Source organism: Cotesia typhae, unplaced genomic scaffold (assembly GCF_013202065.1).
Source record: "Cotesia typhae breed Kobodo isofemale line unplaced genomic scaffold, CoteBio_Ctyphae contig_37, whole genome shotgun sequence".
Classification (NCBI taxonomy): domain Eukaryota; kingdom Metazoa; phylum Arthropoda; class Insecta; order Hymenoptera; family Braconidae; genus Cotesia; species Cotesia typhae.
The window spans coordinates 374941-388504 of record NW_027423745.1 but is presented as its reverse complement, the minus strand read 5'-3'; the positions used below and the strand labels follow the sequence as shown (position 1 = coordinate 388504).

The 13564-nt window shown below is 33.3% G+C and overlaps 1 protein-coding gene and 1 long non-coding RNA gene across 2 annotated transcripts in view; one reads left to right on the top strand and one right to left on the bottom strand.

Moving 5' to 3' along the window:
• LOC141526878 (uncharacterized) overlaps positions 1 to 595 on the bottom strand; it is a 254810-nt gene extending 254215 nt beyond the window's left edge. Inside the window, exon 1 of the long non-coding RNA XR_012479089.1 lies at positions 509 to 595. This is a non-coding gene — a long non-coding RNA (uncharacterized LOC141526878). The remainder of the gene's footprint in view (positions 1 to 508) is intronic.
• Positions 1 to 13564, top strand: part of LOC141526874 (neurexin 1-like) — a 703605-nt gene that overhangs the window by 336946 nt on the left and 353095 nt on the right. The window lies entirely within an intron of this gene.

Sequence of the window (13564 nt, the reverse complement as noted above, 5' to 3'; positions counted from 1 at the left end):
CGCCACCAGTCCGGTCGAAATCAGTTAATTTGTTCGAGAGATGTCGTGAACAAAAGAAAACAGAAAAAAAGTTGTAACAGTTTTACCTGCTCAGGTTGGCCCCTAATCAATTTTATAAATAGATAAACAAAACTAACAACCAATACAATTATTAGGGCGCCACCAGGATTTTTTAATCACGGTTCCTGGAACCGGTCCAGTGCTGAGACATCTTAATCTTAGGGTAGAGAGAGTGGAGGAAGGTGCTGTTGAATAATAAATAATTAATTAACAAGATCGATCAAAATTTATTAACAATAAAAGGAAACTTAACAGTGTTTGACTTAAAACAAGTTAACAAAATTCATTCACTCACACACTAACCACACTTAACAATATCTTATTCTCGACGAGCCCCTCCCGGCGTCTACCCGTTTAACTAAACCTATACACCCGCACAGAGACTAATCATATACCGGGATCGCTGACTCGGCTTACAGGAGTAACAGCCCAGTGACCAAACGTAGACCTAGATACTCCTGCAGCTTATACACACTTTACTACAGAACAACAGCCCAGTGACCAAACGTAGACCTAGATGTTCTGCAGCACACTCTCGTAACCCGCTTCAGCTACAACAGTAACAGCCCAGTGACCAAACGTAGACCTAGATACTCTGCAACTCATACATAACCCACACTTGTTTCACACTCACACTACTGATTTGACTTTATTTTATTTTTATTTTATAAATTTTATTTTAATAAAATTGACTGTAATAAATTTTAGTTAAATATTTTAATTTAATTATTCAATGATTAGTTACTGGTAAAACGATAATTCCAAATCAACAATCATATTCTAAAAGACTTAACGAACATTCAGTTTCAAAATTCCTATTGTAATTTTAACTCTGTATTAAGATATTAGATAGATTTGTTATGTCCGAATTAATTATAGTTAAATAATCAATTGATAGAGTGGGCCTTGAGGAGGCTCGGACATGTTTTGTGATAGATTTTCTCTTGTAGGTAACTACAAGAGTTTTATTTTTAATGTGGATTTCGAACGCCTCCTGGTAACCAGGGTTCCTAATGGCGAATTCAGAGAGAAGTCGATAACAAAACTGAACTTACTGCCGTTCCTTATGAATTTAATTGTTAGTTGGGATTTTGAATTGCCGATCGGTAGATCCTGGACTGGTTTCTCTTCCTTCCCCCGTGGTTGAGATCGATGTAATGAAAGAGGTTCGGGAACTAATCTTAGAAATGATGGATTCCACGATATTCGGGGTTTTACCGTTTATTCGATATTTAGCCCTACGGGCGTGGCGCACTCAATGCACAATATTTCACTTAATAACTATTCACTTATAACTAAATTTTATGATTTAGAATGTTTTATTATGAGTTCGTGAACAGAGTAACGACTCAGGCGGATACTTAGATTCGCCTTTAATTAATTAATAGATCAAAAGTTAGAATTTAGAGAAAGATATCACTACGGATAACGGGCCCCTCGTTCCTGCTCGAAGAGCCCACTGGCGCGGTTCGTAGAAGATATAAATTAAAGAATCAAATAGGACAGTGAATTTAGAAATCTGTATAAGCGACCTAGTGCTTTATACCGCCTCGTACGTAACGCGGTACAAAGACACACACGGGTTCTACGAGGATACCTTCCCTCGTATTCTTTGATAAAAGATTGAACGCGCGTTCCGTGGTGCTTAGGGTTTTTGAAGACTCGGGTCGCGACTTTTGGAGGGGAATTGAATTTAGTTATTGGTCTAAAATTGCTAGTTTGACAGAACGTGGGCACGGTGTGTTCATAGCGTGATCGAGGTGTTGTCCGTGCGATTGTCCATCAAAGTGCAAGCGGTGCACTTTTCGTCGCGAGGCAGAGACCCTGAGTGTTATATGAGGCGACGCCGGATATAACAGATTAAAATTCCTAAGTAACCTATTGTCAGGGTCTTAAGAATATAACAATAACTATTTAAAACAAAAGGTCTTAATACCTTGTAACAGAGTAAAATTACCCTAAATCGATAAGTCATCGGATATCGATAATTATTCGACATAGCACCGACGCGTCTCGATCTTCGGGCCTAAAGGGAGAATAGGAGGGGGTGAGTTTGGGTTAAAATAGGTGAGCCGTGCAGTGAAAAAGGGAGAAGTAGTGTGACCGCCAGACTGAGTGCCACGGAAATCAAGAAGGACCGATTCCCGGAGTAGTGACGAGACGAAGGAAGCCAACTACAACTAGGACTTCATCCTCAACGAGTGAGTTAGATCATCGTTTTGTTCGTCAAGGTATCAATTATTACTCTGTGGGAAAGAAGTGGAACGCGGTTTACCGAATACCCAGTTACTTCTCCTATTTAATTATTATGGATCGTTTAATCGACGATTATTAATAAATTAATAGTGGAACATTTGCTAGTTTTGGATTTAGTGATTTTCATGGGGGTTTATACCCGAGGATCACTCAATCGATCTTGCGGGAAAATTTTAATAACTAAAAATTATGAATCAATTAATTAACATCTGAAAATTCGTTAAATTTATTTTTATAGTAATTAACTTAGTAAAATTGATTGATTTTTGCCATTGAAAAAAAATCGACAAATTTTTATTCGTGGAATTTTGGTCAAGCATCAGTTTTTGTGTCGCAGTAAATTCCAATACCCAAGGTCAAGCAAAACTTAGGTAGCGAATGTTCTAGTTAATAAAAATGGAATATTTCGACTTGTGCCGAATTTTTTATAATGGATAAAACAAGTAGAAAATTATTGATAATATTTTATATTAAGAATTAATTATTAAGAGTTTTATATTAAGAATTAATTGTTGAAAATAATATATAGTGGAAAATTATCGAAATTAATTTATATTGTCACGTGGAAATTAAGTAATTTTTAGGATTAAGTCCGTGAATCAGTTAAATTAGTTTTTATTCCAATTTGATAATTATCGGCGTGGACAGTAAGTCCAAGAAATCGGTTAATTTAGTCAAAATTGTCACAGTAAAAGTTTAGTCAGAATTAATTAATAAACTTATGTTAATAATTGTGAACGTGATCGTAAAAGTTATATTGTGATTTATTTAATTATCAAAAGTTAATCCAAGGTATCAAGACCTTTTGTTCTAAATAAGTATTATTATATTCTTAAGACCATGACAATAGGTTACTGAGGAATTTTAATCCATCTAATTTTAATAGAATATTTTAATAGAATTAAAATTAACAATTGGAATTTGAGAATTGTAATAGTTAGTTAGAAATCGGTTGTAAATTGAATATTGTTTGTCGTTTTATTAAATTACTAATGATTGAATAATTAATTAAAAATATTTAATTAAATTTAATTACAGTCGATTTTGTTAAAATAAAATTTATAAAGTAAAAATCAATCAGAGTCAAGTCAGTAGTGTTAGTGTGAGACAAGTGTGGGTTATGAGTGAGTTGCAGAGTAATTAGGTCTATGTTTCGTCGCTGGGCTGTTACTGCTGTAGCTGGAGCGGGTTATGAGAGTGAGCTGCAGAACATTTAGGTCTATGTTTCGTCGCTGGGCTGTTGTTCTGTAGTAAAGTGTGTATAAGCTGCAGGAGTATCTAGGTCTACGTTTCGTCACTGGGCTGTTACTCCTGTGAGCCAACGATCCCGGTATATGATTCGTCTCTGTGCGTGTGATTATAGGTTTAGAAATCGGGTAGACGCCGGGAGGAGCCCATCCCGTGTAGACGCTGGGAGGGGCACGTGTTAGAAATCGACGGGTAGACGCCGGGAGGGGCTCGTCGAGAATAAGATATTGTTAAGTGTGGTTAGTGCGTGAGTGAATGAATTTTGTTCACTAATTTCAAGTCAAACACTGTTAAGTTTTTTTTTTATTGATAATAAATATCGATATATTGTTAATTGATTATTTATTATTCAGCAGCACCTTCCTCCACTCTCTCGACCCTAAGATAAGATTTCCCAGCTCTGGACCGGTTCCAGGAACCGTGATTAAAAATCCTGGTGGCGCCCTGATATTTATATTGTTATTAGTTTTGTTTATTCATTTATAAAATTGATTAGGGGCCAACCTGAGCAGGTAAAAGTGTTACAACCTTGAATTAACTTTTGCCAATTAAATTAATCACAATATAAATTTTTACAATCACGTTCAACATTATTAACACAAGTTTAATTAACTAATTATGACTAAATTTTTTACTGTGACATTTTCTACTCAGAATAATCAAATTTCTTGGACTTAATGCCGACGCCGATGATTATCAATTTGGAATAAAAACTAATTTAACTAATTCACGGACTTAATCCCCAAAATTACTAAATTTCCTCACGACAAAATAATTTCATGATATACAATATTTTCAATAATTAATTCTTAATGAAATCTTATCAACAATTTTCTACTAGTTTTATCAATTATGAAAATAATCAACACAAGTCGAAAACATTCAGATTTATTTGCTAGAACATACGCTAACGAAGTTTTACTTGACCTTGGGCATTGGAATTTACTGCGACACAAAAATGTACTGACGCTCGACCAAAATTCCACGAATACAAGTTTGTCGATTATTTTTCACGCGACAAAATTACTCAATTTTTCTTAAATTAATTATTGCAAAAATTACAACAATAAATTTAACGAATTCCTCGGATGTTAATTAATTAATTGATAATTTTTTAGTCGTTAAAATTTTCCCGCAAGGTCGATTGAGTGATTCTCGGGTATGAGCCCCCAGGACAATCACGCAATCCAAAACCTGCAAATGTTCAACTATTATTTATTGAAATAATCGTCGATTCAACGATCCAATAATAATTAATTAGGAGAAGTAATTGGGTATTAGGTAAACCGCGGTCCACTTCTTTCCCACACAGTAATAATTGATACCTTGATGAACAAAACGATGATCTAACTCACTCATTGAGGATGTAGTCCTAGATGTAGTTGGCTTTCTTCGTCTCGTCACTACTCTCGGGAACGGTCCTTCTTGATTTCCGTGGCACTATGTCTGGCGGTCACACTACTTCTCCCTTTTCCACTGCACGGCTCACCTATTTTAACCCAAAACTCCCCCCTCCTATTCTCTCCTTAGGCCCGAAGATCGAGACGCGCCAGTGCTATGTCGAATAATTATCGATCTCCGGTGACATTGATTTAGGGTAATTTTACCCTGTTACAAAGTGTTTTTTCCGAATAACTCTGGAATTTCTAGCGAGATCAGTTTAAAATTTGTGATTCTCCGTAAGTCTTGAAAAACTGCGACGAATGCTGCTAACCGAGTGAAGATCAGTTTTTTTATTCTAACGTTATTGCGGTTAAAAATCCCCAAAATAGTGTCTTATCAAATCTCTATTAGACTTTGGATCGGAAAGCATAGGAAAGCAATTTCTTTGTGCTCGATGAGCTCAAAATAACTTATAAATTGTATTTTTAAGCGCTTGGGTACAGAATTGGCGGGAAGTTGCAAGGATGGCCTTTAGGGTCAACCGTTTTCCTAATATTTTCAATCTTGATAATCTCAATTTTTCATGGTTTCTTGCAATTTTTAACTTTCCGCTAAGAAAATCGAAGATTTCAAAAATCAGGAAGTTATTGTTTTCACTGTGTTTTGCAAAGATCGAGGTTTCAACAGATCTCGACGTTGGAAAGCCCTAGGAAGCTTCCCTAACTCTTTATATGATGATGTCCGTACGTCTGCCTGTGTGTGTGTGTGTGTGTGTGTGTGTGTGTGTGTGTGTGTGTGTGTGTGTGTGTGTGTGTGTAAACTGATTATACCTTCGAAACAGCTTGACCGATCAGAACCTACTTTGTGGCTATTCGATGATTATCAAAGCCCTTAAATTTCCTGAAAATTTGAACCAATTCTGTTTTCTAGGCTTATTAAAAAAAAACTGTTTTTTAGGAATAACTTTTAAACAGCTTCACCTATCGTTTTTAAAAACTCATCAGCTCTCAACTTCGAAAAACTACGTCGATTGCCGTTCAACTCGTGAAAATCGGTTTATTTGTTCGTGAGATATCGATAACGAATAATTTCAAAAAAAAGGTTTTTTTCAAAAATCCCTTTAATGGCTTTACTGATCGATTGTAAGAATCGGTTGATTCATCTGTAAGATATCGTGAACGTAAGACAATCAAATAAAATGTTTTTTCAAAATCACTTTAAAATGCCTAATCGATTCCAAATTGTATACTATGTTCAGAAAATTAACGGCAGTTAATCAATCTCACACAAGTTTACTCACTTATTTTTTTATAAACAAATAAGTTAATAAACTTTTAAAAATCGATTCGAGAATATACGTATCTATGGATTTCAAATTTTATGAATCGACTAAATAAGTTTTTGTCACAAGTCTTTAATGTTATTAATTACTTAAAAATAAATTTTGATAAATAAGAGTAAGCAGATGATTCAACGCATGTGCATTATATGTGTCTATAATTGATGCTATATTATGTCAATAATTAGGTCAATCAGTTTTTCAACTTGTCGAAGAGCTCAAAAGCTCGAAGAGCTCAAAAGCATAGAAAAGTTGTCCCTCTAAGCTCAAGGAGCTTAAAATAAAACATAAATTGTCTTTTTGAGCTCGGAGTGCAGTTTTAAGCATTTGATATAAAATTAGCGGGAAGTTGCACGGAAAGCCTTCAGGGTCTACCGTTTTTCTAATTTTTTTTTTTTTTTTTAATTATTTATTTTAACACATGAAAAAGAATTTCTTCGAAAAAGTTCTCTACGCCATAGGATATTTTCAAGATTCATGAAATTTGAAATCGTTTGATACTTATATTGTGAAAACAAATTTTTTTTTGCTAACTAATTATTTTTGTAAACGAATGAAAAATATTCTGCCAAAATAAGTTTTCCACACGATAGGATTTCTTTACGATTCATGGAATTTGTAATCGTATGATACCTATATTATGGGAACGGATTTTCAATTGTTAACTAATTATTTGTTTAAGCGAATAGAAAAAATTTTTTGAAAAACAGTTCTTCACATGATAAGATATCTTTACGGTTCAAGAAATTCTAAATCAATTAATACCTATATTGTAGAATCAATTTTCTAAAAGTTCATTAAGACTTAGAAAAAAATAAAAAAAAAAAATACCACCGTCTTTCTGAGTGGCCGCTTACCATTGTTATTATTTGCCTCACATTATGAATGTTCTCCCTATCTTTCTTCGACAGCGGTTTGAGTAATGTAATTTGTAACAGGGTTAAATTACCCTAAATTGACAAGTCGCCAGAGGTCGATAATTAGTCGACTTAGCACTGGCGCGCCCCGATCTTCGGGGCCTTCCGTGTAGTAATTAAGAGGGAGGTAAAATGGGTAAGTACTCGGGAGCCGGCGTGTGAAAAAATCAGAAGAGGTTTGATAGTCAACCGCACCGGTCACTATTTATCAGAAAACAGGTAATTAAATATTCGCACGATAATTTTGGAACGCTGCGATGAAAATTATCAAGATTGTCTTTTCAATCTTGGAGGCAAAATTATTAACTGTTTTACTGTTACAGGAATTTATAATTTGAATTGGAGTCGGATACTCAGAGTGAAAAAAAACAAAGGATACCAGGAAAACTCGAGCAATACCTGTCCAGGAGAATTCACCAGGTTAGATAGACATCGGGATTCTCATCGAATCTAAAACTCAGGTACCTAATTTCATTCCGTGGGCGGAAAGTGGACCGCGGTTTGCACTCGGTCTATTTTTCCTCTTCTCAAATCATTTTACATATAAAATTTTATTAAGAATAATTAGTTGAACATTTGCTAGTTTGGATTTAGTGATTTTCATGGGGGCTTATACGCGAAAATCTCTCAATTGACCTTGCGGGAAAATTTAATAACTAAAAATTATCAATTAATTAATTAACACCCGAAAAATTCGTTAAATTTATTGTTATAATTTTATAATAATCAACTTAAGAAAAATTGAGTAATTTTTGTTACTTGAAAATAATCGACAAACTTTTATTCGTGGAATTTTGGTCAAACGTCAATACATTTTTGTGTCGCAGTAAATTCCAATACTAAAGGTCAAATAAAACTTAGCTAGCGAATGTTCTAGCAAATAAAATTTGAATATTTTGACTTGTGTCGATTATTTTTATAATTGATAAAACTATTGGAAATTTGTTAGGAATATTTTATTAAGAATTATTTACCGAAAATATTTTATATTGTAAAACTATTTTATTTATTAATGATAAATTTAGTAATTTTGGGGATTAAGTCCGTGAATTAAGTAAATTAAATTTTATTCCAAATTGATAATTATTGGCGTGGATATTAAGTCCAAGAAATCAGTTAATTGAGTCAAAAATATCACAGGAAAATTTTAGACAGAATTAATTAATAATTTTATGTTAATAATTTTGAACGTGATTGTAAGAAGTTTATATTGTGACTAATTTAATTATCCAAAGTTAATCCAAGGTATTAAGCCTCTTGTTTTAAATAGTTATTGTTGTATTGTTAAGACCGTGACTATAACTTACTTTGGAATTTTAATCTATCTAATATTTTAATCCGGAGTTAAAATTTACTATCGAATGTTCGTTAAGTCTTATGGAATTTGATTGTTAATTTGGAATTATCGTTTTACCAATAACTAATGATTGAATAATTAAATTAAAATATTTAACTAAGTTTAAGTAGAGTCAATTATGTTAAATTAAAATTTATAAAATAAAATCATACAAGTGTGGGTTATGTGTGTGAAGATTAGTGTGGGTTATACGTGATAGAGAGTGTTAATAGTGTTAAGTTAGTCCTGGTTAGCCGTTAGTTAGGCTAGACGATCTCTGTCACACTGTTGTCTTTGTGCAGAGAGATTCGTTGGTCCTGGTTAGCCGTTAGTTAGGCTATAGTTTATAAGTTTTAATTAATTATAGTGTGAGTGTGTCAGTGATAATTAGTTAATTTTTATAAGCACTTAAGTTGTTAATTTTTATTGTTAATAAATATTGATCAATCTTGTTAATTAATTATTTATTATTTAACAGCACCTTCCTCCACTCTCTCTACCCTAAGATAAGATTTCTCAGCTCTGGACCGGTTCCAGGAACCGTGATTAAGAATCCTGGTGTCGCCCTAATAATTATATTGGTTGTTAGTTTTGTTGTTTATTTATAAAATTGATTAGGGGCCAACCTGAGCAGGTAAAACTGTTACAAATTCTTAATCAGTTTCCCACAAATTTGCTAACTTCACTGCAAAAGTTGAATCTTCAGTTCTCATCAGTATAGCAGGTCTTATTGTACGTGTTTCTTGAATGAAGTTCAAGATTTTCTTAGGCTCAATTGAATGTATATGATGTGTGTTAAATCCATAATTCACATGCTGGAAAATGTTTACAATAATGCCAGTTGTAATCTCATTATCATTGTAGAATCGTACAAAATGTTTCATCTTTACAATTGTATATAAAAGAGTCTGAAAATTGGGTTACTTTATTTTCATTTACCGATGAAAATTTAAGACCATTTAAATGCATATTTTTGTAAGTTATAAGTCTCTCAGGAGTGTATCCAGCTTCGTATAATACTCTGCATTTAGTTGTTGACAGTATACGTGTTTTAGATTCCGTTGCTTCAAAAAAATTGTTCCGATGTTCTGCCCTGCTCGTATCATCAATAACTTTTAGTTTTTTTATTATAAAATTTCTTGTCTCGATGGAAATTGACTGATTAAATGCAGCAAAGTTGATAAATCGTTGTATTAAAAAGCGGGTTACTATTTGATCCTGCTGGCCGACAGGACTGGTTAAAGAATTCACAACTTTTTTGTTCCAAACCTCCAAAATAAAGGCATTGTGGACCCACATAGAACCCCAATCTCGTATACACTCAATCAAATACAATAATAAATTAACATTAGATGTCATTTTTGCTTAGCCAAAATATTCTTCGAATAATTTAGTGTACTCTTTTAATAAAATTTCTGCTCAATTAACTTAATTAATGTTACGGAATCACTATTCAAGTAATGGACAGCCTCAGAAAGTAAGCTGAAATGGTTTACATATTTATTGTCTAAAACAGATTTAATGCAAACAGGCACGTAATCTAGCCAGTTACGCCATTCTGATGCTGTCCATTGGTAGTAAAATTGAATTTTCCGTGGTTTTCTTGAGCGACGCGATGGAGGTCTAATTGATAATAGCGTCTGGTTAATAATTTCTAAGGTTTTTGGATTTACTATGTAATAAGAGGTACCTACAGTTTTTTAGCAAGATTGTTATATGCAGCTTGACGACACTCAAAAAAATTGAGTGCATTGTTTCCACTATTGAACCTTTGCTTATTTTAAATAAAGGTAACGCTGTTAACGCTGAATATCCTTTCACTCCGTGTTTTATTTTTCCAGTTTTTACGACGTACTTCATGTCAGCCCTTAGTTCTTTTTCTGTTCGTCATCTGCGATAAGACTGTTTAAATGGATACACAAGCCTCCTTCCAATACGTTTTCCTTTAGCGTAACAATTAATACAACCATAGTAGCTGTTAAATTGCTTCATACACAGTACTGCTGCACGGGCAGGAGCATCTGGAGAATTAGTTAAGACTACAAATTTTGAAGTAACCTCGGTTGTCGCAGATGGTTTCCATGTAATGCCTTTGCGAAAAAGTTTTTGCATTTGTAATGTAAATGGTCGTATTAAGTTACTCATTTTTGGATGCTCATTACCTACGTAAATAGCGGCAAGTAAAACATATTTTTTCCGCTTATGAGGCGGTAGTTCATTTATTTCAATGTAGACAGGCCACGCACTTATCTTAGATGAATTAGAAATTTGTCATCCATCTGTATTAAAAGTCAGAGAAAAATTAAACCATTTTTCTAAAATATTACCAGGCGAACACAATTTTTGGTATTCTACACCATCATACAGATCTTCAAGTATATATATATATATATATATATATATATATATATATATATATATATATATATATATATATATATATATATATATATATATATATATTAACACGCATTAATAAACTTGATGCTCTTAATAGTATCGAAGCACAGTTTATAAGAATCATTTTCTATCCAGTGCTCGGGCTCAATATCTAAAAAATCTGGCGATAACTGAAGTTAGTCGAAAAATTCTAAGGTTCTTTTTGTGATAAAATCACTAATGTCTTTGGAATAAATCGCGTTAAGTTGATTTTTAAAAAATGTTATTCTTTTTTCATCAATTTTGTTCTCTTTTTTTTTGATGACGTTTACCATTTTCTTTTTAACTTCTAAACTAATTCTAGAATCGAAAAATGACATAGCAGCTAGTTTTTCTGTCAGATACCATAAATGTCGTGAAAATGTCGATACAGTTGCATCTGAAATTTTTGTATTAATATTTTTATAATTAATTAACTTTTTCAAGAATTATATGTCCTGAGCTGGAGCGCTTAGCGGACAAGGAACTTTAAACCACGCTTTTACATAAATGATACTTATGAAAACACAAACATCACCTAAGCCAAGTAATTCTTATTTGCTACCAACATTGAATTGTTTTTGGAAAATATACATTTTAAGGCTATAGATGGCCTTGGACATCCATCTCGCATGATGAGTTGCACCAGGAGCTTTGATAATGATAGGATTAGTTTGAGTGCCGTCTAAGAAAATGTATATCAATTCTAGAAATTCTTTGTAATCATCTCGTGGATGATGCTCCTGAAATGATAAAATAATTATATTTTTACATTAATAGGAACTTGAATTAACTAAAATTAAATAAAAAAATAAAAAAAAATACTTACATCACAATGTTTGGAAATGAATTCTAATATACTGTCTCGGTCGTTCATTATTTTATTGCGAATTATTGCATTATCTAACCCCGTTATGTAATCATTAGTATCAATATTCTTCCAAGATTGCCGAAATCTTTCAAATGTCGATACATTTGGACCTGACATTGCCGGTAAACAAGTTTGGCATGCTTTTTAAAGAACTAACTCATACATGTGATGTCGGCAAGCGAAATAAAGAAATTTTTTTTTTAAATACGCTCTAACAACACACATGCACCACTGCATGGCCCTACAATAGTAAACACAATGAATTAAAAGAGAAGATTTGTCAAACGTTGACTGAAGTTTAGTTAACCTGAATTGGAAGCCATGGTATCGAAACATAAGCCTTTGATGCAGTTCGTAATTCCCCATCTGTCCAATAGGTCAATTATCGACATAGCTTGATGCTCTTCTGTCCCGCTTTCAATTTTCGGTATGCCAAGTAATTGTTCAAAATTCAAGCCAGATACAAGATTTACAAGCCTATCAACTTTATCGTAGATACAAATATCCTGAAGAAATTTTGTATCCCAGTAAGGATAAGATTTCCAGGAAATTGAATGTTATTCCTTAAATCATCTACAATATCTTGCCTAGCTTCGAGTCGACGTCTTCGAACAGTGTTGTAGCTTACGTTAGTGTCTTCTATAGGCATCCCTAAAGACTCAGAGACTGCACCAAGAATATATACTGCGTTTCTGTTACTGGTATTCGTTCGATCAAGAGCGCTCACTACTGCAGGACTTACGACGTCGATTTTTCTTTGTTTTTTAATATTTTCTGAATAAGGATCTTCTAAATCTAAAGTGTGTCGTTTTAAATCATCGGAAAATGATGAAATCGGTTTTTCAAGCTCGTGTTCAGATGATGAATGAAAATATGTACTTTGACTTGTACCTAAAAATTAGAAGTAATTGATAAAAAAATCATTATTATTAATACAAAAGAGATATATTAATCTTCGTAAGTGTCTTACTTGGTTTATCTAGCTCTAGAGTTTGTATATTACATAATACAGAATTTACAGTTGCATGTCTGAATTTCTTATCTTCGTTCAACAAAGTCTTTTGCAACTTCTGCAGCACTGTTGTCAATAGTTAGTTTAAGAGACTTGTGTTTGTAAAAGAAAATACTTAAAATTTGGCGATTTGTTGAAAGTTTACGACTACTGATTTGACTAGTTTCAAAACCAACTACAAATATTAAATTTTTTGCCGTCATAATTTCTGTTAATGTAATTATATTTGTTTTGTGATGTTTTTGCGTCAATAATTGAAAAATAAGTAAAGAGAATTTTTTTTAAAAACAAATAGGTTATGAAGAAATTGTCTGTGCTTTGTTATATCCGGCATACCGTATATAATACAGGGCCTCCCATTCCCGCCGAAAAGTGCAGCGCTTGCATATTTAGGGAACCACTAACGGGACTGCGCGACAACTCACTCGTGGCTGAAGAATACACATTATCGCGCATTGTCACCTCATCAAAAGAACCAATTGTTTAATTAGTAGCCCCTCTTTCAAATCGCGACCGAGGTGATAAAAACCGCGAACACCATAATTCACGAGCTTATTTTACAAGGTAACAGTTCTGCCTTAAAGCCCGGGTGAGTCCTATACCCCGACACGTATAGGCAGACTTCAATTATTAAATTAATTAGTCATCCTTTCCCTAATTATTCATTTCGATTTCCTTAACGGTATTTCTGAGTTCTGTGATAGTGATTCTTCGAGCCACGATT